Source organism: Triticum urartu, chromosome 3 (genome assembly GCF_003073215.2).
Source record: "Triticum urartu cultivar G1812 chromosome 3, Tu2.1, whole genome shotgun sequence".
Classification (NCBI taxonomy): domain Eukaryota; kingdom Viridiplantae; phylum Streptophyta; class Magnoliopsida; order Poales; family Poaceae; genus Triticum; species Triticum urartu.
In genome coordinates this window covers 290,280,806-290,306,985 of record NC_053024.1, presented here as the reverse complement: position 1 = coordinate 290,306,985, position 26,180 = coordinate 290,280,806, and positions in this window count along the sequence as shown.

Below are 26,180 nucleotides of genomic sequence, written 5' to 3'. Positions count from 1 at the left end.
GGTCATACATGGCAATACCAATGTTTTTTATTTGCGTTGTTACTTTGATGAACACATTGCACAGATATGCTTGGACTGATTCGTGAGGCTGATAACCTAGAATGGCTTGGATTCTATGATGACAACGCTTGATCATCGCACCCTTCATCAAGGTGTAGCTGTTGAAAAATCTCACTGCCCTTGTGGTGTAATGAGATGATTGATGTAGATAACATCATTGTTGTAGTTTGTTGATCGCGGAATTGTTCCTTCATTTTTTTCATCGCTTAGTCATAAGTTTCATCTTATATAACTTTACTATTTGTTTGTTAGAGCACCAGGGAGTCAAAAGGCCTTCTCGGTTTTATTGCAGAAGCATGAAACTAGAATGGTTTTACTTTGCTATTTGTCGGCGAGTATTTTTGTGTGTTATTGATTGTGCACATCACAGAGGCTGGGTGTGTGTGTTTATTGTGTTTGTAGGCTTCATTTTAAATCAATAAAAGATTTACCCTTTGTCCATAAATGAAAGAGCGTCAATGAATAAATAAATAAATAAACATATAAAAGAGTGACACACGTCTAATTTCGTGACAGCTTTTTGCTAGTTGTTATGCTGGACTTGGTCGTGGCCCAAAGTCAAATCAAGATGACATGTTGGCACGTATATACGTAAGTAACTAACGCGATATTGGACAGGCATGCCGCACTAAAGAATATAAGAATAACAGTCAAGGAGAAGGACACTGGTCGATATCCATTCTGGTAGCTAGCAACCACCAAAACTGGAGTAAGTATATAGGTGCTGGTTCGGCGAAAATCCCTTTTGGAGGCCTAGCTCCATGGAGTCTGGTTTTTGAAACAAACAAAATTCATCAAAAATCATTTTTTTACATTTCAAAAAATTCTGAAAAGTATATGTATACATGGAGTCATAATGCACAAGTGTGTAAATTTTCAGGACGAAATACATTGAAATGAGGATTGAGCAAAAAATAAAATATATGAGGCTTTTTAACACATGATACTATTCATCCTCGCAAATCATTAATTTCTCTTTTTTGTACGGATCACACTTCAAGGTATTTCATCCTAAAATTTGACACACATACACATAACATCCTTGTTTACTCACCCCGCAAAAAAACATCCTTGTTTACTTGCAAAAAAATTTCAGTTTCTTTTTGAAATAGAAAAGTTCAATTTTTTTTTAAAAAAATCGGCCTCTATGGAGGCCGAGGGCCAAAACGCCTCACTCCTGATTCTGTTATTTAATTCATCATAATGCGTATATGCCCGTGCGTTGTCACATAAATTAAATGTATTTTAACACGGTAAGACGACTGTACAAGACAAATCTTGATGCACAATAAATAGACAAAATATAATTATATTTTAGTTATATAAAAGCGTAATGTTTTTGTTATTTGCTTAAACTGACAGAATAGATACGTGTCCGTGATTGATCTGCTTTATTGGGTTATTAAAAATAAGAGACTGATTTATATTTATTTGTCTGCCGATTGGGAACTTTTTTTTTGCGAAAAACTTCCAATCTATTCATCTTTAATCATGGCAGTAAAACGAACACCGAAAATAAAAATTATATCTAGATCCGTAGACCACCTAGAGACGATTACAAGCACTGAAGCGAGCCTAAGGCGCGCCGCTGTCATCACCCCTCCATCATTGGAGTCGGGCACAACTTGTTGTAGTAGACAGTCGGGAAGTCGTCGTGCTAAGGCCCCATAGGACCAACGCACCAGAACAGTAACCGCCGCCGATGAAGAATAACGTAGGTTGGAAGGATTCAACTCGAAGACATACGAATGTAGATGAACAATGACGAGATCCGAGCAAATCCACCAAAGATAGATCCGCCGGAGACACACCTCCACACGCCCACCAACGATGCTAGATGCACCGCCGGAACTTATTGATATTTATTGAGTTACCAAATGTGTCTTACCCGTATCACATTTTATCATATGAATAAATTACTTATGGACCGTGAATTTATTATTATATATCATTGATTGATCTGGTGTATTTATTTGCTTAAAACAGAAAGGGGATGAAAAATCAGATAGAGGGTGGGAGGATGGAGGAATGGGTGATGAGGAAAAAAATGAAAGATATTATGAAACTGCTCCCAACTTTTCAACAGTTTGCTAACTGCAAGGCAGGCATTGGGGATACAATTCAGTTATGGAAATACCCTTGGAGTGAGATGCCTCTCCATCAGAAATACCCTGAGCTTTTTTCATTCACCACTCATATGGACATCACTCTGTAGAATGCGCTTCAGGTAGGCAACAGAGAAGATCTTTTTCACAGACCATTATCCTTTGCTACACACCAACAGTTCTTGGAAATGCAAGATCTTCTCCAAAACTTACCAACCGTGGAGCATAAGGATTCTTGGACTTACAAATGGACAACCCCAGCATACTCATTTATCAAGATGTACAAATGTTTGATGGGCCAAAGCAACTCTCACTTCCTCTTCAGCATTCTTTGGAAAGCATCAAATTTACTCAGGCATAAGATTTTCTTCTGGTTACTTCTACACGATAGGGTCAACACTAGAAACCTACTGAAGAGAAAATCCATGTTCCTGAACACATATGGATGTGCATTGTGTAATTATAAGACAGAAGAAACTTCTCTACACCTTTTTTGGGACTGCCCATTTTCCATGCATTGTTGGAACTCAATTATGCCTGCAAAGAGAAGAGGTATCTCCAATTTTGATGAATTTTTTTCTGGCTTTGTCAGTCCCCCCAAAGGAGTGTGGCATCGACATTATCATTGCTGGTTGCTGGAGTATTTGGTCCGTAAGAAATGACAAGATTTTCAAACAGGCAATGGCTCCCCTATGTGCTGGAAATTCTACATGAGAGAAGGTCTCAAAGTGCTCATGCTGAGAGCAAAGGCCACCAAGGCGAACAAGATTCAGTTCTGGATGGATAACAATTTGTAATTTACTATACTATGTTAGAACCCACTAGCATTGATTGAGGCTTTGTAGCCTTCTTATTTGTACATATTTTAAATATTAATGAAATATATCGTAGAACTATCGTTCTACGGTCAGGGTGTCAAAAAAAGGAGAAAAGTAGAAGATGGAATTTAGGGCATCTCCAATGTTGATCCCTAATTAGACATCATATTCGTGTGTGGACTAGTCCGGACCAGTCCACGAAAAGTGATGCGGCAGCCGGCCATCTAATCATGTCCCCCAAATGTCCGTCTTTATTTTCTTATTCCAAGACCGCAGCACTTTGTATAGCCATTTGTACATGTCCCACTTATATTAATGAAAAAGAGTTACAGTAGGGCTTTTCCCTACTATAGTTGCTAAAAAATAAGTCTGCAACACTCAAAATAATTATAGAAAATAACAAATTCATGCATAAATGACATGCAAATATTTCTAGTACAATAGTAGTTCAAATGTAAATATTACATCCGAGATAATCGGATGTTCAACAAATTTTTTGAATTCACTGATGCCAAATTCAAAGATACTAGAATCACATCCGGCACATGTCGTCTCACACATACTGTCTCTTGAGCTTCATCAAACAACGTATGTACATGAATGACTTGCCCTCTGTCCTATAGTACATCATGACGGCGTGTGCAGGCTACACAACATGCAGATGAACATTGAGTGAATGAATGAATTAACCAGTATGTAGAGCAATAGGAAGAAGCAAAACTTACTATCTTCATGGTTGATGACCTGATGGATACATGGTCTTTGTCGGTGTCAAAACTGGCGGATCTCGGGTAGGGGGTCTCGAACTGTGCGTCTAAGGCGGATGGTAACAGGAGGCAGGGGACACGATGTTTTATCCAGGTTCGGGCCCTCTTGATGGAGGTAAAACCCTATGTCCTGCTTGATTTATTCTTGATGATATGAGTATTACAAGAGTTGATCTACCACGAGATCGAAGAGGCTAAACCCTAGAAGCTAGCCTATGGTATGATTGTATGTTGTCCTACGGACTAAAACCCTCCGGTTTATATAGACACCGGGGAGGGTTAGGGTTACACAAGGTCGGTTACAAAGGAGGAGATACACATATCCGTATTGCCTAGCTTGCCTTCCACGCCAAGTAGAGTCCCATCCGGACACTAGACGAAGTCTTCAATCTTGTATCTTCATAGTCTAACAGTTCGGCCAAAGGATATAGTCCGGCTATCCGGAGACCCCCTAATCCAGGATTCCCTCAGTAGCCCCTGAACCAGGCTTCAATGACGATGAGTCCGGCGCGCAGTATTGTCTCCGGCATTGCAAGGTGGGTTCCTCCTCCGAATACACCACGGAAGAATTTGAATATAAGGATAGTGTCCGACCCTGCAAAATAATTTTCACATACCACCATAGAGAGAACAATATTTCCACAAATCTAATCTGCTGACTTGTTTCGGCAACATGACATTATGCCACGGCCCGGTGATTATTCGAACCATTTCCTTCAACCAGCTCCACACATAACGTGAGGCGGTTTCTTGACACGTCTTGTCAAAGCAGAGATCGTGTTCCCCTAATTACGGGATTCTCATCAATACGGTCGTGGGTAACCCAACCGTGCCTAGGACTCCTAGATTTTAGGCAAGTCCCAAACGGCCACTAGGAGGACGCTTGATATTCACCCTCTTTATAAAGGGACAAGGCTTTTACTTTTTCCCTCCCATGCGCAATCGAATCCTTCCCCTGCCTCGAGTTCTAACACCCAAAGCCCAGGTCAGGTGCTTCGGACCTTCAATCATGTCCGGATCTAGTCTTCAAGGCCGGTGGATGCCCTCCTCCGTTACGGAAGAGGATATCAACAAGTTGAGGGAGGCCAGATATCTGACTGCCGAAATTTCGCATAGGCTGCCCACCCGAGGGCAGGTCATCCCTACTCCCGAACCCGACGAGAGCGTCGTGTTCGTCTCCCACTTCCTCCGAGGTCTAGGCCTCACTCTGGATCCCTTTGTTAGGGGTTTGATGTTCTATTACGGAATAGATTTCCATGATCTAGCCCCAGACTCCTTTCTCCACATCTCGGCATTTATTGTCGTATGTGAGGCCTTTCTCCGCATTACGCTCACTTCGGCCTGTGGCTCAAGACCTTTGACGTGAAGCCGAAGATGGTCGAGGGGCGACATGTAGCGTGCGGAGGTGCATTAATAAGCAAGATCGCTGGAGCTCCATGGCCAAAGGGTTCCATTCCAGAGGTGTCCGGATTATGGCAACGTGAGTGGTTTTACATCACAGCTCCGAGAAGTGCCAAGTGGGCGGCTGCCCTTGCTTTCCGCTCGGGCCCTCCACCACAACTGATGTCATGGATTAGCAGAGGGCTGAGCTGGGGTCCAGCCAGGGACGTGCCTATACTGCAGAGCCGCATTCAAGATCTCTTCGAAGGAGATTTCAGTCTGGTTATGGTGGTGCAAGTCATGCTGGTTTGTCGAGTCCAGCCTTGCAAACACCGGCCCCTCCGCATGTGGGAGTTCAACCCAGAAGGACCGTGTACTATTCAGAATTTCCTCGGCCTGATGCACGAGGAGATGTATAAATCATTCTTAGGACCCCAAATAGAGTGTCCGGATACCACCGAGGACGTGGGCCTGAGCAGCAACCGCACCGCCGACCAAGTAAGTAATACTCTAGCCGAACACACCATCTTTCATTTATCATGACGTCATTCTGAGAAATCGCTCTTTGACCAGGACTGGATAACAAAGGAGAAGATGATCCGGTGTTCGGCCCCCCTTCCTGAAGGTTTGGACAATCCGGTATTGGAAAAGATGCTCAAGCTAGCACCTTGCCCGGAGCCCTCAAAGGAAGATAAAGGGGGAATAATGAGGGCGAAAGCGGGCCCCCATCGCTACCAATTCCAACCGAGGGAATGAGTGCCTTCGTGAAGGAGGATAACCAAGGGGAAGAATCCGACCTTCTCTCGCTTTGGGGAAAGAAGAGGACTGCCTCTGAAGATCCGGAAACCAAGGCTTCCAAACGGGAGAAGAAATCTTCACCAGAGGGTCCTGCCTTGGAGGGTGCTCTTGCCGCACAAAGTCCGCGCGAGGATCAGCCCTCCAACGAGCTGTAAGTAATCAGAAAGTACTTTAATAGTGGAGATATACTACCTTACCTCTGAGGAAAATAACCGAAGCATTTATCTTGCAGTTCAGATCTTAGCCCTTCTCAGCAGAGCTTGTCTTCGGGGGATCTTCTTCCGGAGAAGATGGAGAGCGAAACGCCTCCCCCGGGCTCCCCCGCTCAAGAAGTGGGCGACCTTGAAGTGTTGTCACGGAGGGCCTCTCCGGATCCGGTGAGGCCAGAAGATAATCCTATAGTCACCCAAAGTCCCCAGCGTCCGGCTCTTGAAGAGAGCAAACAAAAGAGTCCGGCACCGTCTGGTATGCGGTCGGACGTACTTAGGGAGCTGTTGGAGCGAGCGGCCATCTCAGAAGAACACCGTACATTGATGGAAAGAATTTCGTCCGCCAAAAGAAGATTGCATGAAGCTTTTATAAGTCTACTGACGGGCTTTGAGGTACGTGAAATGATATACTTTTTGATAGTACCGAACATTTTTAGGTGTGCCCTGTGTAGATAGTAGCCCCTGAGACTCTAGTTGTCGTCGAGAACGGCGGCGAACAGAGGATCATAGTCCCAGGTAATAACCAATCCGCCTTTATGTGCAGGTGGTGGAAGCTCCGATGGCTAGCCGGACTAATGAGTTTGCCGAACTAAAGCGGCAACTGGATGCGGCAGATGCCGACATCGAGCTTGGTAACAAGCGGCTTGACGAGGCACAGGGTAAGTAATGTTTTCTGGTGAATGTCACATAGTAAGAGCAGCATGATGCCAGTATCTTTAATATGCTATGACTGCAGATGGAGCTGCCACCGTGGAGGCCCTTCGGGCGGAACTTGCCCGAGCCAAGGAACAAGCAAGAATTAGTAATGCGGCTGCTTTAAAGGCGGCCGAAGAGTTAAGAGCCGAGAAGGCCGCGCATAGCGAGACCAAAGAAAAAATGGCCAAGATGACTGTAAAGTTGAAAGACACTATCGATCGCTGCCAGCTTCTTGAAGAAGAAAACCGGGCGAAGGTGATGGACCTGGAAAAGGCCACAATGGCGACCAAAGACACTCGCTCTGCCATGAGAGCGAAGAAGGAGGAACAGCGTGAAGCCGGGGATATTGCGGCTGGGAAGCCCTTTATGCTGCGGAGGAAGTTCGGAGATCCGCAGTATGCCCCTCTGGATCGGCTGTGGAGTTCGGCAGACGCATATATGGACTTGGCGACGAGCGTTGTCAATGCGACCGAATACTTCCGAGATCAAACCGGTCGTGAAGTGGACAAGCTGTTCTGGTCGCAGTTTAACGTTCCAGAGCGTCCGCTTCCATTGACTGATCAGCTAGCCGAATGGGCCGAACTCAATAGGTTGTCCGTACTCGCCATGAGGTTCGTTGTAGATCATCTGTGGCCGGAAAAACCGAAGCCGAACAGCTATTTCAGCTTAGTGTAGAAGTTCCTTGGAGCGGTGCCGCACATCAATGCGATAAAGAGGTCGGCGTGTATATAAGTCTCGCGGATGGCCCTTGCCCGTGTCAAAGCATATTGGGCGGAGATGGATGCTACCATTGTTGCGGCGCAGGGTTCGGCCATAGGCCGAGTGGCTGCCGAGCACTATTTCAAAGAAGTTCTCGAGGGTGCTGTTTGATAGAGGCCCAGTGCTCGAAGAATATTATGTTTGAGTGACATGTATTCCCATTGTAAACACAATGTTTTTTATGAAATTTATTAAGGCCGTATTTGTACTTTTGCCTGGAAGTAATATGATGCCTTATGTGCGGCCGTTTATATATATATATTATATATATATATATATATAAAACCTGAAAGATTGCAGTCGTTGGCTTCAAGCCCACGCATATAATGCGGAGGTGTTCGCAGAAGACGCATGTTCACACTTAATCCAACGTCTTGGTCCTATTAAGGAGGTGATAGCGCAGCGAACGAGGCAACTGGACTATAATGCTTTAACACTTTCACTTAGCCATAGGAGTTTGACGGTGGGGCTACTATATAGCCCCTGGTGGCTCCGCACTCTCCCAAATTCGGGGTGCGTACATGCCTGGCCGGGAAACGACCCTTCGTTAAGGCGGAGGAATTCTAACATTCCGATAGGTCATCGAGTGGTTGACCAGTCTCACGCTATATCATGACAGTTAGTTTTTGGCTTTCTCTACTGAGGTGCTCGTCCGGCTGACCCGGGGCACAATCGCAGTAGTTCTCCTGGTGTCGCCTTAGCCGATAGGGCAGAACGTAAGGCAGCAAAACACAGGAGCCGGGCAAACCCAACATTTGACCAAAGACATGATTCGGAGCTGATGCATATAAGTCCAAACTCACGACGCCAAACACTCCCTAAGGTATTTGGTCTTTATGGTATAAACCGGGCCTAAACAGTGCCCTTTGTAAGAAGCCCTGGTGTCCAGGTACGTGCATTATTCTGACGTGGCCACATGCCAAGACGCCAGCATCCTTCTCAATTGTACTGAGAATCCGAGGGATGTGTATCAACAAGAGATAGTAAAAAAGGTTGACGCAGGGTCTTAATCTAAAAAGAATCCTTGGAACGGGTCCCTACTGCATGTCTACGCCTGTGTCTCCGTCGTGCCGTATCCTGGATGGGTGTAGCACGATGGTCATCTATAAAAGAGAGGAACTTTGGTGAAAAGTTGTCGTGCAAAAAGGTAGGTTTAAAGAAACCATGTATAATTCAAGATGAGTAAAAATTGCCACTTGTCTGCGCGCGTTGAGCCCCTTGTATTTGTAATAGGGGTGTGGCCATCAAACCTGTATGAATTACATATAGCTGCGTCGGACTCATCTAACTGTGTCTGTAGTCTTGACGACCTGTCGAATGCTTTAGTTGGTGAGGCTGTTTTAGTGTGCGGCTGCCGAGGCAGCCGCCCTCTTTTCGGCGCACAGGGATCGCTCAATATTTCCATTTACTGTAATGATGCCACATGGACCGGGCATCTTAAGCGTGAGGGAAGCATAATGCGGTATTGCATTAAAGCGAGCGAAAGCTTCGCGTCCAAGTAGTGCTTGATAGCCACTTTGGAACGGAGCAATGTGGAAGGTTAAATTTTCGCTACGGAAGTTATCGGGGAAGCCGAATATAATCTCTAGTAGCAGGGAGCCCTTGTAATGAGCCCCTGGGCCTGGCGTTACTCCTTTAAAGGTAGTATTGCTATGGCAAATTTTCGTTGGGTCTATCCCCATTTTTCGGATTGTGTCCTGATATATCAGGTTTAGACTGTTGCCACCGTCCATCAGGACTCGTGTGAAGTGGTATCCGTCAACTTTTGGGTCTAATACCAAGCTAGCCCATCCTGCACGTCGGATACTTGCTAAGTAATCCCGATGGTCGAAAGTGATCGGTTGAGACTACCAGTGGCAGGACTCCGCGGTGATAGGCCCTTGGGCATATTTCTCTGGGAGTGCCGCTTTGGTTCTCCCCTTGATCACGTGTAACACGTTTACTGTTTTGACTTTTGATGGAAATTTCTTTTGTTCCCCAGTGTCTTGCTTGAGAGGCTCATCCTCGTCTTCGCTTGGTGTATCCTCCCCCTTGTGTACGGCGTTGAGCTTGCCGGACTGCTTGAAGACCCAACATTCTCTATGGGTATGATTGGCGGGGTTACCAGGGGTGCTATGGATTTGACATATTTGGTCCAGAATTTTGTTTAGGCTGGACATTTCATCTCTGGCGCCTTTAGAGGGCGGCTTTTGCTGATCTGGCCAAGAGCTTATGAATCCGGCGTTTACCGCCGTGCTCTTCGGGCTGTTTTCTTTATTCCGGCGCTTATTATTTTTGCTGCGCCGTGATTTCCTGTTTCCATCTCTAACTTCGGATGTACTGGGGTCGCTGGTGCTGCATCTAGCTAGCCAGCTATCCTCACCCGCGCAAAAGCGGGTCATGAGGCTTGTTAATGCTGCCATTGTTCTCGGCTTTTCTTGGCCGAGGTGTCTAGCCAGCCATTCGTCGCGGATGCTATGCTTAAAAGCTGCCAAGGCTTCGGCGCCCGGATAGTCGACTATTTGGTTCTTTTTAGTAAGAAACCTGTTCCAAAGCATTCGGGCTGACTCTCCGGGCTGTTGAGTTATATGACTCAAATCGTCCACATCCGGAGGTCGGACATAAGTCCCTTGAAAATTTGCCCGAAAAGCGTCTTCGAGCTCTTCCCAGCTTCGAATGGAGCTTTCAGGAAGGCTTTTAAGCCAGTGCCGAGCTGGCCCTTTGAGTTTGAGGGGTAAATACTTAATAGCATGGAGATCGTCTCCTTGAGCCATATGGATATGGAGGATATAGTCCTCAATCCAGACCCAAGGTCTGTTGTTCCGTCGTATACCTCTATGTTTACGGGTTTGAATCCCTCTAGAAATTCATGGTCCAGCACCTCATTGATGAAACATAGGGGGTGTGCGGCACCCCTGTATCTGGGTGTACCGCGTTGTTCGGATGTTTGTTGTGTTGCATCGTATGCTGGAGCGCGCTTGCGTGGTCCATAGATGGATCTGGTTGCGCTGTCCTTTTGATGCGAGCCCTCGCGTGGATCGCGTATTGGCTTATGTGCGGCATTGTTTGCCGCTCTATGTTGGCCGTGGGGTCGTCTATCCAGCCAGATGGCCATTTTAATTTTTGGTTGCGGGGGATCTAAGGCCTCCTCATCGAATTCAGGTAGCAACTTCTGTTTCGGGTAGCTCTTGGTGTGGCGATTACCGCCGTACTTCGCTGCTGTGTTGAGTACTTTACTCCATCTGATTCTAAGTGTGTCTTGCGCAGCCTCGAGCCTTTGCTTCTGCTTTTTTAGACTCCTCGCGGTGGCAACGAGCCTTTGATGGGCATTCTGTTGCTCCGGGTGTCTGTCCGGTGTGATGTCGTCTGGACTATTATCTTTGACAGAGTCGGGTTGTTCGGTTTGATTCTCCGTGTTGCCGTGGTTCGGGGATGGTTCACCCTGCTCTAATGCTGGGTCTATATGATTGTTGTTTCTGCCGAGGCGGGATTTGGGGCGGCGCTTATGTTGCCGCTTTGACTGCTTCTTGAGGGGACAACCATTCGTTGCGTCCTTCCGTTCCTCGTCGTCGTTTTCTTTTGGTGTGTCCACCATGTATACGTCATGTGGTGAAGTGGGCGTCCAGTGCCCTGTGGGCAGTGGTTCCTGTTCGTCTTCTGCATCGTCGTCCATACCGTTGATGTCTTCGGAGTCGAAGTCGAGCATGTCGGTTAAGTCATCGACAGTGGCTACTAAGTGGGTGGTGGGTGGGCGGCGAATTTCTTCGTCATCCGCATCCCAGTCCTGCCAGACATAGTTCGGCCAGGACTCTCCTGACAAGGAGAGAGACTTTAATGAATTCAGTATGTCGCCCAAGGGCAAGTGCTGAAAAATATCCGTGGAGGTAAACTCCATGATCGGCACCCAATCGAATTCCATAGGAACGGGTGCAGGCGGTTCGGAGTCCATGGATGGAGAAGGATCCGGCAGTTTAGCAACACGGCTCTCGTGAAGGGTAAGGTCGATATTCGGCTCGATCGTCGCCGAGGATACGGCCTCCATGATGGGGTCTATCCACCCGTCCATGGAAGGCGCAACTGGCTCCGAATTGAGGGTCGGAGCGGCTGCCGGTGTGATCTCCTGAACACTGTCTGATGGTAGAGCTAAATCGTACTCATCGTGACCGCGTGACGCACAAGGCAGAGGCTCGAATCCGTCGAAGATCAAGTCTCCGCGGATATCGGCCGTGTTGTTTAAGCTTCCAAACCTGACCTGGTGGCCAGGGGCGTAACTTTCGATCTGCTCCAGATGGCCAAGCGAGTTGGCCCGCAGTGCGAAGCTGCCGAACACAAAGATCTGTCCGGGGAGAAAAGTCTCACCCTGGACTGCATCACTATCGATGATCATAGGAGCCATCAAGCCTAACAGCGACGACACAGAGGAACTCTCAATGAAAGCACCAATGTCGGTGTCAAAACCGGCGAATCTCGGGTAGGGGGTCCCGAACTGTGCGTCTAAGGCGGATGGTAACAGGAGGCAGGGGACACGATGTTTTACCCAGGTTCGGGCCCTCTTGATGGAGGTAAAACCCTACGTCGTGCTCGATTTATACTTGATGATATGAGTATTACAAGAGTTGATCTACCACGAGATCGAAGAGGCTAAACCCTAGAAGCTAGCCTATGGTATGATTGTATGTTGTCCTACGGACTAAAACCCTCCGGTTTATATAGACACCGGGGAGGGTTAGGGTTACACAAGGTCGGTTACAAAGGAGGAGATACACATATCCATATTTCCTAGCTTGCCTTCCACGCCAAGTAGAGTCCCATCCGGACACGAGACGAAGTCTTCAATCTTGTATCTTCATAGTCTAACAGTCCGGCCAAAGGATATAGCCCGGCTGTCCGGAGACCCCCTAATCCAGGACTCCCTCAGTCTTCACTCGTGCAACCGGACCACACAAATTCATGATGGAGTTGCAGATGGCTTACCATTGATGCGATAATGGATGACGTCCATGTCATAGGGCGTGAAGTTCTTTCACGCATGGAATGAAGCATGCACACACTGCCAAAAGATCGAGCACCTTGAGTTCTTGCCTACAAAGTCCATAGCTACGGACAACCGTGGTTCCTCGAGTACTTGAAAGCACAAGTGCTTCCTGGGTGATTTTGGTAATTAATGTCAACATATCTCTTGTTGGACTAATATTTTCATCTAGTATATTTCAGATGAGTTCAACAGTGGAGTGGCTTGGACAAGAGGATGTGGAACCCCTTCAAGATGATAAGGACAAAGATTGGCTCAAGCTCAAGACTCTACATTTTCATTTTAGTGATCCAAGATCACATTGAGTCCATAGGAAAAGCCAATACTATTAAAACGGGATGTGGTGTTGCTTAATGGCTTGCTTTCTCAATGTGCTTAGTGATATTCTCCAAAGACCTCAACCATTTTCTCATTTCCACATATGTCCCAAACCAAAATTCAAACTCGGCCCCATCGATTTTATCTATCCGGTGCCACCGAGTTCATTTGACATAGCCACTGCCAGAAACCCTAATCAGTTCAGTCTCACCGATGGGATCTCGGTCTCACCGAGATGTGCTTGCAAACTCTCTGTTGCCTATTGCATCTATTTTGGTCTCACCGAGATATGCAATCGGTCCCACCAAGTTTGCTTGACCAACTCTGTGTTTTGCTTATTACCAAAATCGGCCCACCGAGTTTGTGTAATTGGTCAAACCGAGTTGAGATTTTACCCTAACCCTAGCACATCAGTCCCACCGAAATTCATAACATTCACATTTTGAACCATATCGGTCTGACCTAGTTTCTCGATTCGGTCCCACCGAGTTTGGTGAAATGTGTGTAATGGCTAGATTTTGTGTGGAGGCTATAAATACCCCTCCACCCACTCTTCATTCATGGAGAGAGCCATCAGAACGTGCCTACACTTCCATCATAAATTTTCTGAGAGTGAACCACCTACTCATGTGTTGAGACCAAGATATTCCATTCCAACCACAAGAATCTTGATCTCTAGCCTTCCCCAAGTTGCCTTCCACTCAAATCATCTTTCCACCAAATCCAAATCTGTGTGAGAGAGTTGAGTGTTGGGGAGACTATCATTTGAAGCACAAGAGCAAGGAGTTCAGCATCAACACACCATTTATTACCTTTTGAAGAGTGGTGTCTCCTAGATTGGTTAGGTGTTACTTGGGAGCCTCCGACAAGATTGTGGAGTTGAACCAAGGAGTTTGTACGGGCAAGGAGATCGCCTACTTCGTGAAGATCTACCCAAGTGAGGCAAGTCCTTCATGGGCGATGGTCATGGTGGGATAGACAAGGTTGCTTCTTCGTGGACCCTTCATGGGTGGAGCCCTCCGTGGACTCGCGCAACCGTTACCCTTCGTGGGTTGAAGTCTCCATCAACGTGGATGTACGATAGCACCACCTATCGGAACCACGCCAAAATCTCCGTGTCTCCAATTGCGTTTGCATACTCCAATCCCATCCCTTTACATTCTTGCAACTTGCATGCTTTACTTTCTGTAGCTCTTATACTCTTGCCATGCTTGCTTGAAATGTATTGTGAATGTTTAAACTTGTGCTAAAAATCCACCTTAAACTAAAGAAATAAAAAACTGCTACTTTTCTTTGTTGAGGGTCTAATCACCCCCTCTAGACACCTCTTCTCGATCCTACAATTGGTATCAGAGCATTGGTTTCCATTGCTTTGGTTTAATCACCATTGGAGGAAAATGGACGAGTCTACATTGGGGAGTCTTAGACGTAGAGTACCTATACTTGATGGAGAGTTCTTTCATGAGTGGAAAATTGAGATGCTTGGGATTTTCAATGAATATCACTTGAACAAGTACATTACTACTCCTTGTGCGCGCCTTGTTGACCCCTTGCATCCTACTCTCGATGAGTCTATTGACATGATCCGTAATCTTAGAACCGTCAATCTAACCACCAGAGGATTACCTAGAAACTTGATTGCCAGCTTGCCTGCACTTGATTGTGCTTACACCATATGGAGATTTCTCGAGGAATGATTTCCAAATTATTCCTTACAAAACTTAGATGAGATTCTTCATAAGTCTATTGCCTTGATTAAGATGAATTCCAATGATCCTAAGTTTGGTGATTGTTTATTTGAGCTTAGTAACCTCATGCATGCCAAAGGAGATGTTGGGATCATTAGCAATATCATCTCCGAAGCCATTAGAATTCATAAAGATGAACATTGTGATGATCACTTATCTAATGAATCACTCTCTCTAGGAATTGACCAATCACAAGACGATGCTGAACATGGATACTATGATGAGGATGATGATAGTGACTTTGATCTCGATGAGTCTATGAGACATTTTGGTCTTATGGCCAATCTTCGCGGCTACATGGCTGGAGGAAAGGAATGGGTTCTTGATAGTGGATGTACCGATCACATGACCGGATATAAAGACATGTTTCGTGAACTTGCTGAAAACAACGACCCTCGAAAGTATGTCACCTTTGGTGATAACTCAAAGGGTAAGGTGGTTGGCCTTGGTAAGGTGGCCATCTCACATGATAGCTCCATACAAAATGTTATGCTCGTTGAATCTCTTGGCTATAATCTACTTTCCGTATCTAGACTTGCTGACTTTGGTTTGAATGTCCTATTTACTGAAGTAGATTGCCAAGTGTTTCGTAGAGATAATCATAAAATGGTCTTTGCCGGTATTCGTAGAGGTGATCTTTACATTGTTGAATTCACTAAAAAGGCTCAACCTAGAACTTGCTTAATTGCTAAATCCTCTAAAGGCTGGTTGTGGCATAGAATATTAGGTCATGTGCGCATGCGAAATCTTGATAAGCTCATTAAAGGTGATCATGTCCTTGGAGTGAAAGATGTTATATTTGATAAGGATAGATTGTGCAGTGCTTGTCAAGAAGGAAAACAAGTCGGAGTAAGCCACCCCGTGAAGAACATCATGACCACGAGAGGACCACTCAAGCTACTTCATACGGATATCTTTGGTCCCAATGCCTATAAAAGTCTCGGTGGAAACTCATTTGGTCTAGTCATAGTAGATGATTTTTCAAGATTTACATGGGTGTTCTTTCTTGATGATAAATCGCAGGTCCAAAAGATCTTCAAGAACTTTGCTAGGAAGGCCCAAAAGCAATTTGAAGTGAAGATCAAGAAGGTTCACAGTGACAATAGAATAGAGTTCAAGAACGCAAATGTGGATACCTTTCTGGACAAAGAAGGGATTTCACACGAGTTCTCGGCTACGTACACGCCTCAACAAAATGGAGTTGTTGAGAGAAAGAACTAGACTCTTATTGAGATGGCGAGAATGATGCTTGATGAGTACACGACACTAAAACACTTTTGGGAGGAAGCGGTTGAGACAACTTGTCGTGCAACAAATCACGTGTATCTTCACAAGCTACTCGACAAGACAACATACGAGCTTCTCACCGGTAACAAACCCCAAGTTGGATACTTTCGAGTATTCGTCTCAAAGTGCTATATTCTTGATAAGCATCATCGTTCTAAATTTGCTCCTAAATCTCATGAGGGTTTCCTACTTGGTTATGGCTCAAACTCTCACACCTATCGTGTTTACAACAATTTCACCCGAAAGGTTGAAGAGACGGTAGATGTGAAGTTTGATGAATCTAACGGCTTGCAAGTAGAGCAATTTCCAAGTGATGTAGGAGACAAAGACCCTTCGGAAGCAATCCAAGACTTGTCAATTGGCAAGATTCGTCCAACGGAGGTGAAGGATAGTACCTCGTCCGTCCAAGTGGAATCTTCTATCTCGCGACAAGGTGAACCAAGAGTTGACATGGAAGCATCCAAAAGTGGGACACGCCAAGATGAAGAGAACGAGGAAGTACTCCAAGATGAACCTCATCAACCTCCTTCTCCACCTCGACAAGAGAACGACAATGTCAACAACGAAGAAGGCCAAGAAGAAGAAAAAGATGATGAAGAAGATGTTCCACCCCGACCTAAGCAAAAGCTCTCATGAGTTCGAGCAAGAGTCTCAAGAGACCACCCCGTTGAACAAATCTTCAATGATATCCAAACCGGGAGAATCACTTGCTCTAAAACTCGTTTGGCAAATTTTTGTGAACATTATTCATTCATCTCTAGCATTGAACCTATGAAGGTTGAAGAAGCATTGGAAGATCTGGATTGGATAAATGCCATGCACGAAGAGGTACACAACTTTGAAAGGAATCAAGTGTGGACATTGGTTGAGAAGCCCGATAACAACCACAACATCATCGGTACCAAATGGGTGTTCCGCAACAAGCAAGACGAAGATGGACAAGTCGTTAACAACAAAGCACGTCTCGTCGCCCAAGGCTACACTCAAGTCGAAGGTATGGACTATGGTGAGACATATGCCCCCATTTCTATACTTGAGTCCATCCGCATCTGACTTGCCTATGCTAATCACCATGATATCACCTTGTACCGAATGGACATTAAAAGTGCCTTTCTAAATGGTGAAATTGAGGAGGAAGTTTATGTTAAACAACCTCTCGGCTTTGTTAATCCTAAGAAACCCGATCATGTTTACAAACTTCACAAAGCCCTTTATGGTCTTAAACAAGCTCCTAGAGCATGGTATAAATGCTTGACCAAATTCCTTATTGAAAAAGGCTTTGAAATTGGAAAGATAGATTCTACTCTTTTTACTAAAAAGGTTAATGGTGAATTATTTGTGTGCCAAATTGATGTTGATGATATCATATTTGGCTCGACTAACCCTCATTTTAGTGAAAAGTTTGGAAAGCTAATGTCGGTGAAGTTTGAGATGTCTATGATGAGTGAAATCAAGTTCTTTCTTGGGTTGAAAATCAAGCAAACTAAGGAGGGTACCTTTGTTTCTCAAACAAAGTATACCAAGGACTTATTCAAGAAGTTCAACATCGAAGAATGAAAAGGTATGAATACACCCATGCCTACTAGTGGACATCTTGACTTGACCAAGGATGGCAAGCCGGTTGACCAAAAGGTTTACCGCTCTATGATTGGTTCATTGTTATATCTATGTGCCTCCCGTCTCGATATTATGCTAAGTGTGTGCATGTGTGCACGATATCAAGAGGCCCCCAAAGAATGTCATTGTAAGGCTGTGAAAAGGATAGTGAGATACTTAATTCATACACAAAATTTTGGCATTTGGTATCCTAAGAGTTCTTCTTTTGATCTTGTTGGCTATTCCGACTCGGACTATGCCGGTGACAAGGTTGATAGAAAGTACACTTCGGGTACTTGTCAATTTCTTGGTAGATCTCTTGTGTCTTGGTCCTCCAAGAAGCAAAACTCGGTATCCTTATACACCGCTGAAGCGGAATACATTACCGCCGGTTCATGTTGTGCTCAATTACTTTGGATGACCCAAACTCTTAAAGATTATGGGATCTATGTGAAACATGTTCCATTGCTTTGTGACAATTAAAGTGCTATTAAGATTGCTCGTAACCCCATGCATCATTCTCAAACTAAGCGTATTGAAGTTCGTCATCATTTCATTCGAGATCATGTTGCTAAAGGGGACACTGATCTTAAGCATGTTCGTACCGATAAGCAATTGGCGGATATATTCACTAAACTGCTTGATGAGAAAGTATTTTGCCGCTTGAGAGGTGAATCGAACATCATTGATGCTTCAAACTTGGAGTAGAAACTCCATTTGGATACATGCAAGGCAAGAGCCTTTGACTAATCCTTGATATTTCTCTTATGATGATGATCATATGTCTTGGATACATACTTGCACCCTTGCATGTTATCTAACCCTTGTAGGTACTTGGATGAATCTAAATCTATGAAACTGGAAATCACTCACACTTGAGCAATATCTACATCACCAAGTCTCTACAATATGGTGGTTGAAGACAAGGAAGCATGAATCCCTTTCAACATATCCTTTGACAAAATCTTTATATCAAATTTCATTTGGTATCAAATTTCAAGATTGTCATTTTGGATACACAAGTGCTTTTCCTTGCAAGACTAACCCATCTAGGTAGATGAACTCAAACTACAAGTGGTGCTCCCAACTCATTGATGAGCTACATCAACCTTGAGCATCCTGCACAAGTTCAACTACATGATCAAGATCAACACCACCACCCAAGGTATGATATTCCATCTTAGAGAAGCTTTACTCCAAGACATGGGACAAAGCAGCTCAACAAGATGCTAATACATCAAAATGCTTAAACAAAAAATGGTAACCCCATTTTGAGCTTAAACGATGAGTATGACCTACTATCAAGTGTTCTCACTTGACTCATCAGTCAATATACTCTAACATAGGTGACATTCTCGCCGAACAATTCTAGATGAAGTTCTCTAGTGTTGCTCTGTGTTCTTACATTTGTCTCTTGCATATTTGTTCCCCTTGTTTAATAAGATTTCTTTATTTTCTCTGTTATGTTCTGCATTCCTTGAATCCAATTCATTGCAAATCCTTTAGTTAATTCCTTGAAAATCTTTGTGAGATCTTATTTGCCTAGTGAGATGAGATGACAATTGGTCTCTCCCTATGTTGAACTCGGACACACTAGTTTGTCTCTTTCGGTCAAACCAAACCATTTCGGTGCCACCGAATAAACGAAGTCGGTGTTACCGATTTCAATGCTGAGAAGACACTTTGCCATTTGCATCCTGCATATGTGTTCCAGCTCCACTCAATGATTCTTGTCCTCTACCTACATCACATTCTATATGTTGCTTTGTCATGTGACTCAAGGACCAAACCTATTCGACTCACACTCCAGAAGATTCCTTCTTGGAAATTGATGCCAAAGGGGGAGAGAGAGATCACATCAAAGCTTAATCACATCAAAGGGGGAGAATGCTTAATCACATCAAAGAGAGAAAGACCCCAGATTCTTGGTATTCAAGAGGAGAGAAGTCACATGTCTTTAAGAGGGGAAAGGCATGTTAGTTTGTGTTATGATTACCGTGCTCTGATTTTCTTTTCACTATATTCTCCCATTATCTATATAAGATTTCGGGGGAGAAAGACTTCTAAGGGAAGGAAATCTTTGAATTCATTGCATATATTTACCTTTGGGGACATGTCTATATCCAATAGAGTACCCAGTACTCACTCTCTACATGTCATCCCAATCTTGGTACTCTTGTGGTTTGCTATTTGCTCTGTTTAGTAGATGTTTCTATGTTATCTTACCTTGTTTACTCAGGTTCATCTCTTCCAAAGCCAGCCCAAGACCACAAGGTAAGTATATGCATCAGACTCATGTGCATGATGATCTCTTGCTGATGTACATATTGTTTGCAAGAAGGACTCATGAACATGAAGGTATATTTCCTATATCTATATCATTTGCTCTGATGTATATAGCAAAGATACATGTAACTCGTTGCTTGCTCTGTCATGCTTATGCATTCACATGCTCCTATATTCCATATTTACATGGATGCATACATGTAGGGGAAGCCTATGCATGTTACATGTTCTTCCAAAGCTTTACTTGTTATTCTTCATATCTTTATCTAAAGCTTTGATGTATGTTGTCATCAATTACCAAAAAGGGGGAGATTGAAAGCACAAGTGCTCCCTGGGTGATTTTGGTAATTAATGTCAACATATCTCTTGTTGGACTAATATTTTCATCTAGTATATTTCAGATGAGTTCAACAGTGGAGTGTCTTGGACAAGAGGATGTGGAACCCCTTCAAGAAGCTAAGGACAAAGATTGGCTCAAGCTCAAGACTCTACATTTTCATTTTAGTGATCCAAGATCACAATGAGTCCATAGGAAAATCCAATACTATTAAAAGGGGATGAGGTGTTGCTTAATGGCTTGCTTGCTCAAAGTGCTTAGTGATATGCTCCAAAGCCCTCAACCACTTTCTCATTTCCACATATGTCCCAAGCCAAAAGTCAAATTCGGCCCCACCAATTTTATCTATCCAGCGCCACCGAGTTCATTTGACATAGCCACTGCTAGATACCCTAACACTACAAAAAATACACTTCCGTGATGATACGTGTTTGTCACAGTAGGTCACATTTTCTGTCATGCATATACATCCATGAAAAATTTATGACAGAATCAAGATAGTCATACATGTGCTGTCGTAGAAGTGTTCCATGACATTACCAAAATTATCATCATGGAAGCGTTCACTTCCATGACGATAAATCGCGCGTCACAGAAGTGCTTTCATCAAGGGTGACCGACACGTGGCATCCACCGTAACGGAACACCGTTAAGCTATCGGGTCTGGTTTTGGATCCGATAGCCCGTTAACAGCCCCGACCAATGGGGATTTTCCATGTGTAAAATCATGATTGGCTGGAGGAAACACATGTCGCCTCACCGTTGGGACAAATGTCATCCACTCATTGGACCCAAAGCGCCTATGATACGTCGACACGTGGCATGGACCAACAGAGGTCCATTCCTGTGAAAAGGCCGGCCCGTTTGCTTGGGAAAAAGGGGGGGGGCCCGCCACACGACAAGCCTGTTAATGACCTGTTCACATATAGCCCATTTACAACCCGCTAACCCAGGGTCCGTTTATGGCCTATCCGAATTGGGCCCATTAGCTTCATCTAGGCCGTCCAATATAATTCCAGCCCGTTTTAACTTCCGGCCCATGTATGGCCCATGATGTCTTTCGGCCCATATGAGGCCCTTAGTAACCCTCGGCCCATTAACGACCCGTGGTAAAACTGGCCCGTAATGAATAGTGTATCGCTTTATACCCATTAATGGTCCATTATTCCGTTGGGCCGTTTCCAGCCCATGTTATCTTTCGGCCTTCTCAGGGCCCATTTATTCTTGGGCTCATTTCTAGCATTCGTTTACTTTTGGCCCGTTACTGTAATTTTCTGCTTGTGGGCCAAATACAACCCGTGGTTACAATCGGCCCGTTTGTGGCCTGTTAATACGTTGGGCCGTTTTCATAACGTCACCAAATACGACCTATTAACGACGGCCCATTATGGTCGGCCCATGAACGGACGATTTAACTCTAGCCCATTTACGACCATAATGTGGTCTGTTATTGGCCCATGTTTGGCTAACCGATCATACGGCCCGTAGAAGGCCCATTGATGGTACGACCTGTAGAAGGCCCATTGTGTCTATGCCCCGTAGAAGGCCCATTGTTTCTACGGCCCTTAGAAGGCCCATTGTTTCTATGGCCCGTAGGAGGCCCATGTTAACTATAGTAAATATGTAGCCCATTGTTAATGTGGCCTAGTTTTAAAAAATAGGTTATTGCGGCCACTAGCAAACCGCGGAAAAAGAACTGCACTGACTACAAGAAAACAAATAAACAAGACAACGGAAATAAATAAGCAAGCAACTTATGCTAGGATATCATGGCTATTACACATATGTCAGGACCCCGATTCCAAGTCACATCGATCTAGCCGGTAACACCTCATATCACTTTGCGGCCTCATGCACGGTATCCCCACGGGTGTCACCTTACCATGGCCCGGGACCGTTTGCGCCTTTTGGCTCACGTATATGATAGTGTCGCTAGCATCCATATGACAGAGAACCCGGGCCGACATGGCTAGTCGTGAACCCAAAGCGGCACAAACCTATGGGGACAGGCATACATGAATCACATCGCGCATGTCGGTCAACAGCGTGTGAATCCGGGCTGTAGCACTGGGCCAACAGCACTTCGGGGAACCCGGGCTGTAGCAGGCTAGGCAGGACTCCAGATGTCACCGCATGACATTTTCCCGAAGGGACAGACATAGGAACGAAGTGAAACTCATGCCGGCCAGTCAAGTGTCCTGAGCAGTAGTGCTGGGCTAGCAGGACTCCGGTGAACCGGGCTGTAGCGGACTACTATGGCTCAAGGAGCACTAGACTACATTTCCCCATAAGAGAGGCTGCCAAGGATAAACAACTAGATTGTCGGATCCCACACATACCAAGCATTTCAATCATACACACAATATGCTCGATATTTGTAAATACAACGTGGCATCACAACAAAACTCTACAACTCAAGTACTATATTTAAAGGCTCCGGAGAGCCATACATAACATGTTCATACAGGTAGGGGTCACATGACCCGACACTCAAGTCATACAAACATACAAGCACATGCGGAAGCAAATAAGTCTAAGTACAGACACTAGAAAGAAGAAGGCTTGATGAAGCATGTCTATCTACATAGGGCCCTCCATGGCCAGAATCACCACCTGGGTGGTAAGTTACTCATCGACGTCGAGGTCTATGTAAAACCCATTGGAGGGGGCGGTGTTGTCGTCTAAAAACAGGAATTAAAGCAACATGAGTACAAAGGTACTCAGCAAGTCTTACAACAGATCCTACTATACATGCTCATTCTCAAGAAGGTGGTGGAGTTATTGCAGCAAGCCAGCTTCGACTCTTGGCTAAGCTATCCTACAAGACACCACTGTAAAATAGTTTTCGCACACGAGTCCACTAATCACCAACACAATACTCCACCGAGGATCCTCCCTCGTAATCCTATGAGAGGGCCATCCTCGGTACTCACACTTATCTTGAGTCTTTTAGTAGTAACCATTAAATTGTCTATGAACTGTATAGGCAACCAAGTAGTCCTTTACCACGGACGCGGCTATTCGAATAGTTTTATACCCTGCAGGGGTGTACTTCATCACACATGTTTCCACCACTTAGCGTCTGCACATGACATGTGCTCGGCAGACTTCAAGCGAAAGCCGACGTGGGTGTAGACCACGACCTGACTAACCACACAAGTCTCTATTCCAGGTTTATCGCCTATTGGGGTTCCATCCGCAAGGAAATCTGGCCGGGGTGTCCTCAACGGCCCCAAACGATGTGTACAGGGTCCGGAGACGCCAAACGGGTGCCCGGCATACCCGGCCATGGTGTATCTACCGCATCATAGCCCACCCCTAGGGTCATCGCTACGCACGGCCGCCAACACATAACCTATAAACACCAGAAACTAGTTGCAACTCCTGGACAGAGGACGAGAGGGGTCATATTTCAGGGCCCAATGTCTGTTAGTAGCTGAATCTTAAATCACGCATACAGATCTCAGTTCTTAGGGACGGCCTCAATGAAACAACCCACCATGTACTCCTACATGGCCTCTCATCGATACCTTTACCAAAACATGTTCAACACATCCCTCACATTACCGACGTAATCATTTCACTCTAGCCCATCACCCAGATGAACCAAACCTGACACAACTCTAAGCCTAGCAGGCATAGCAAGGTAGGAAACACATACATGGCTCATTCAACTCCTACACATGCTAGTGGGTTTCATCTAGTTTCTGTGGCAATGACATGTCATGCAGAGGATAAGGGTTCAACTACCGTAGCACACAACAGTTTGAAATGTTGTTGTCTTAATGCAGTAAATGAGAGCAGAAGCGAGAACATGGGATTGTCAAGGTTAAAGTGTTTTGTCATGCATGAAACCATTACAGATGGAAAGATTGAATTTTTTTGATCAAATTTCATATATAAATCTTTGCATTTGGAGTTACAGATTAAAAGTTATGAATTTTTGAAGTTTGTAATATTTTCTGGAATTTCCTGTATAAGAATAATTCCAGCATTTGAATTATTGCGTCAGGTTGACGTCAGTAGTCAACGGGGCCGGTCCAGGTCAAACCTGACCAGTGGGACCCGCGTGTCAGTAGTTAATTAACTAACTAATTTTAGTTAGTGCTAATCTAAGTTAATTAGTAGGGCGGTCCCACGTGTCATAGACTCAGGGGAAGTCAACCTGGGCCCACACGGGGCCAACCAGGGTCAAACTCACCGGTGTTTGGCCGCTAGAGAGGCCAGACGTGGCGGAGTGGTGCGGGTTTCGTGCTCCGGTGACCAAATGGGCGGCGGAGAGCATCTACACGTAACTGGGAGCAAGCCGCATCGAGTGGTGGCAGTGGGTGGAGCTGGGGTGGCCGGAAACGTCGCCGGCGACGGCCTTGGCGGTCGCCGGAGTTCGGGCGAGGTCGAAACCGAGGCTATGGGGCACGACGAGGCGCGTGGAGAGGTGCTACGGGCTCCTGCGAGTGTGGTGAGTGCGTTGGTCACAATGGTGTGGCCGGTGGGTGGCCGGAGTCACGTCGGCGACGAGCTCGGCGGCGGCGGGTGCTCGGGTGAGCGTGGTGCGGTGCACACGGTGCAGGAGAGAGTTAATGGAGAGGGGGAGGAGGTAGCTGGGCTCACGACGATCACAACGAGGCGGACGGAGAGGTCGGGGACGAGATGGTGCTGCGGTGACGGCGAAGGGGATCTCCGGCGGCCGGAGTTGGGGAAGACGTGGTCGGGGCGAATCCAGAGCGGGCGAGCGCTCAGGGCTCGGCCTGCTCGACGTAGTCGACGACGGCAGAGGTCATGGACACGGTGACGCGGCACGGGGATGACGACGGACGCAGTTATCACGGTGGCGCGGGCGCGGCGGCGTCGGCCATGGTGCGGGAGAGCGAGGGAGAGGAGCTGGGGGAGGAGAGGGCGTGTCTGCGAGCTCGGGGGAGGAGTGTGTGACCGAACCAGGGCAGCAGCACGGTGAGGGGGGGAAGCAGGGCGGCGGGAAGCTGCGTGGCGCGCACAGGTGCCGGCATCGAGCACCTGCCTGCCTGGCCAAGCCAAGCAGCTCGCTGGAGCGTTGGCTTGGCTGGGCCGGCAGGTGGGCCTGCTAGGTGGCGCCAGGTAAGCCTCTACTCTCTTTGCTTTCTGTTTTTCTTTTTATTTATTCCTGTTCTGTGTTTTGAAATAGTAAAAATACTATTTCATTTAGGAAAAACCTAAAAATATTCAGAGGCACATTTGAAATTATTCTCAACAGCCTAAAAATACTTTTAGGATTATTTGGGCATTTTAAAATATTTATAGGATTTAAATTGCCCAAATGAAAATAGTCCGCCACAAGTGCAAATATAGGGAACAAAGCAGCATATAAACGCCGCAGCAAAACAAGTCCAGAACTGAAACCACTTCAGAAGAGCTCAAGAAACAATATCCTGGGTACCCATAATGCTGGCAGGATGCTTAGCAAGCTTATTAACTTTCTCTTGTTTGGCGCTTAAATCCTCCAGTACTTGCTGTTGCACCAGAAAGTATGCATCTGAATTCTGCAGGGACTTCCTCAGTCCTTCGGCTTCCTGTCGCATAACATCTGATCGACGTCTTTCAACTTGAAGTTGAGACTCAAGAAGCCGAACTGATTCAGGCAGCGAGTTCGAAGAGCTGGTGCCAGCAGTAGTAGCCAGTAACTCGAACACTACATCAAGACAGGACTTTGGGGTTGTCTCAGTGTCTTCAATATAGTTTTTATCAGCTTTCTTGGAGAACAACAGGGATGTCTCACTATCTTGAACCTGATCTGCATTACTTCCTTTACCATTGCATAACGGGGGTACTCTTCTCCAATATTTTATCCGCGTTCTAAAGGAGAAACAAACAAACACATTACATGTTTACAATGTAGTATATGAAACTCATTTTGGTAAACCAGTTCAGTAGTAAGGTGGACATGATAACAACATGAAACAAACATATATCTATGTAGTATGGTCACTGTATGGTCTATATCATTCTAGTTTATGTTGCCAAATCAAGAT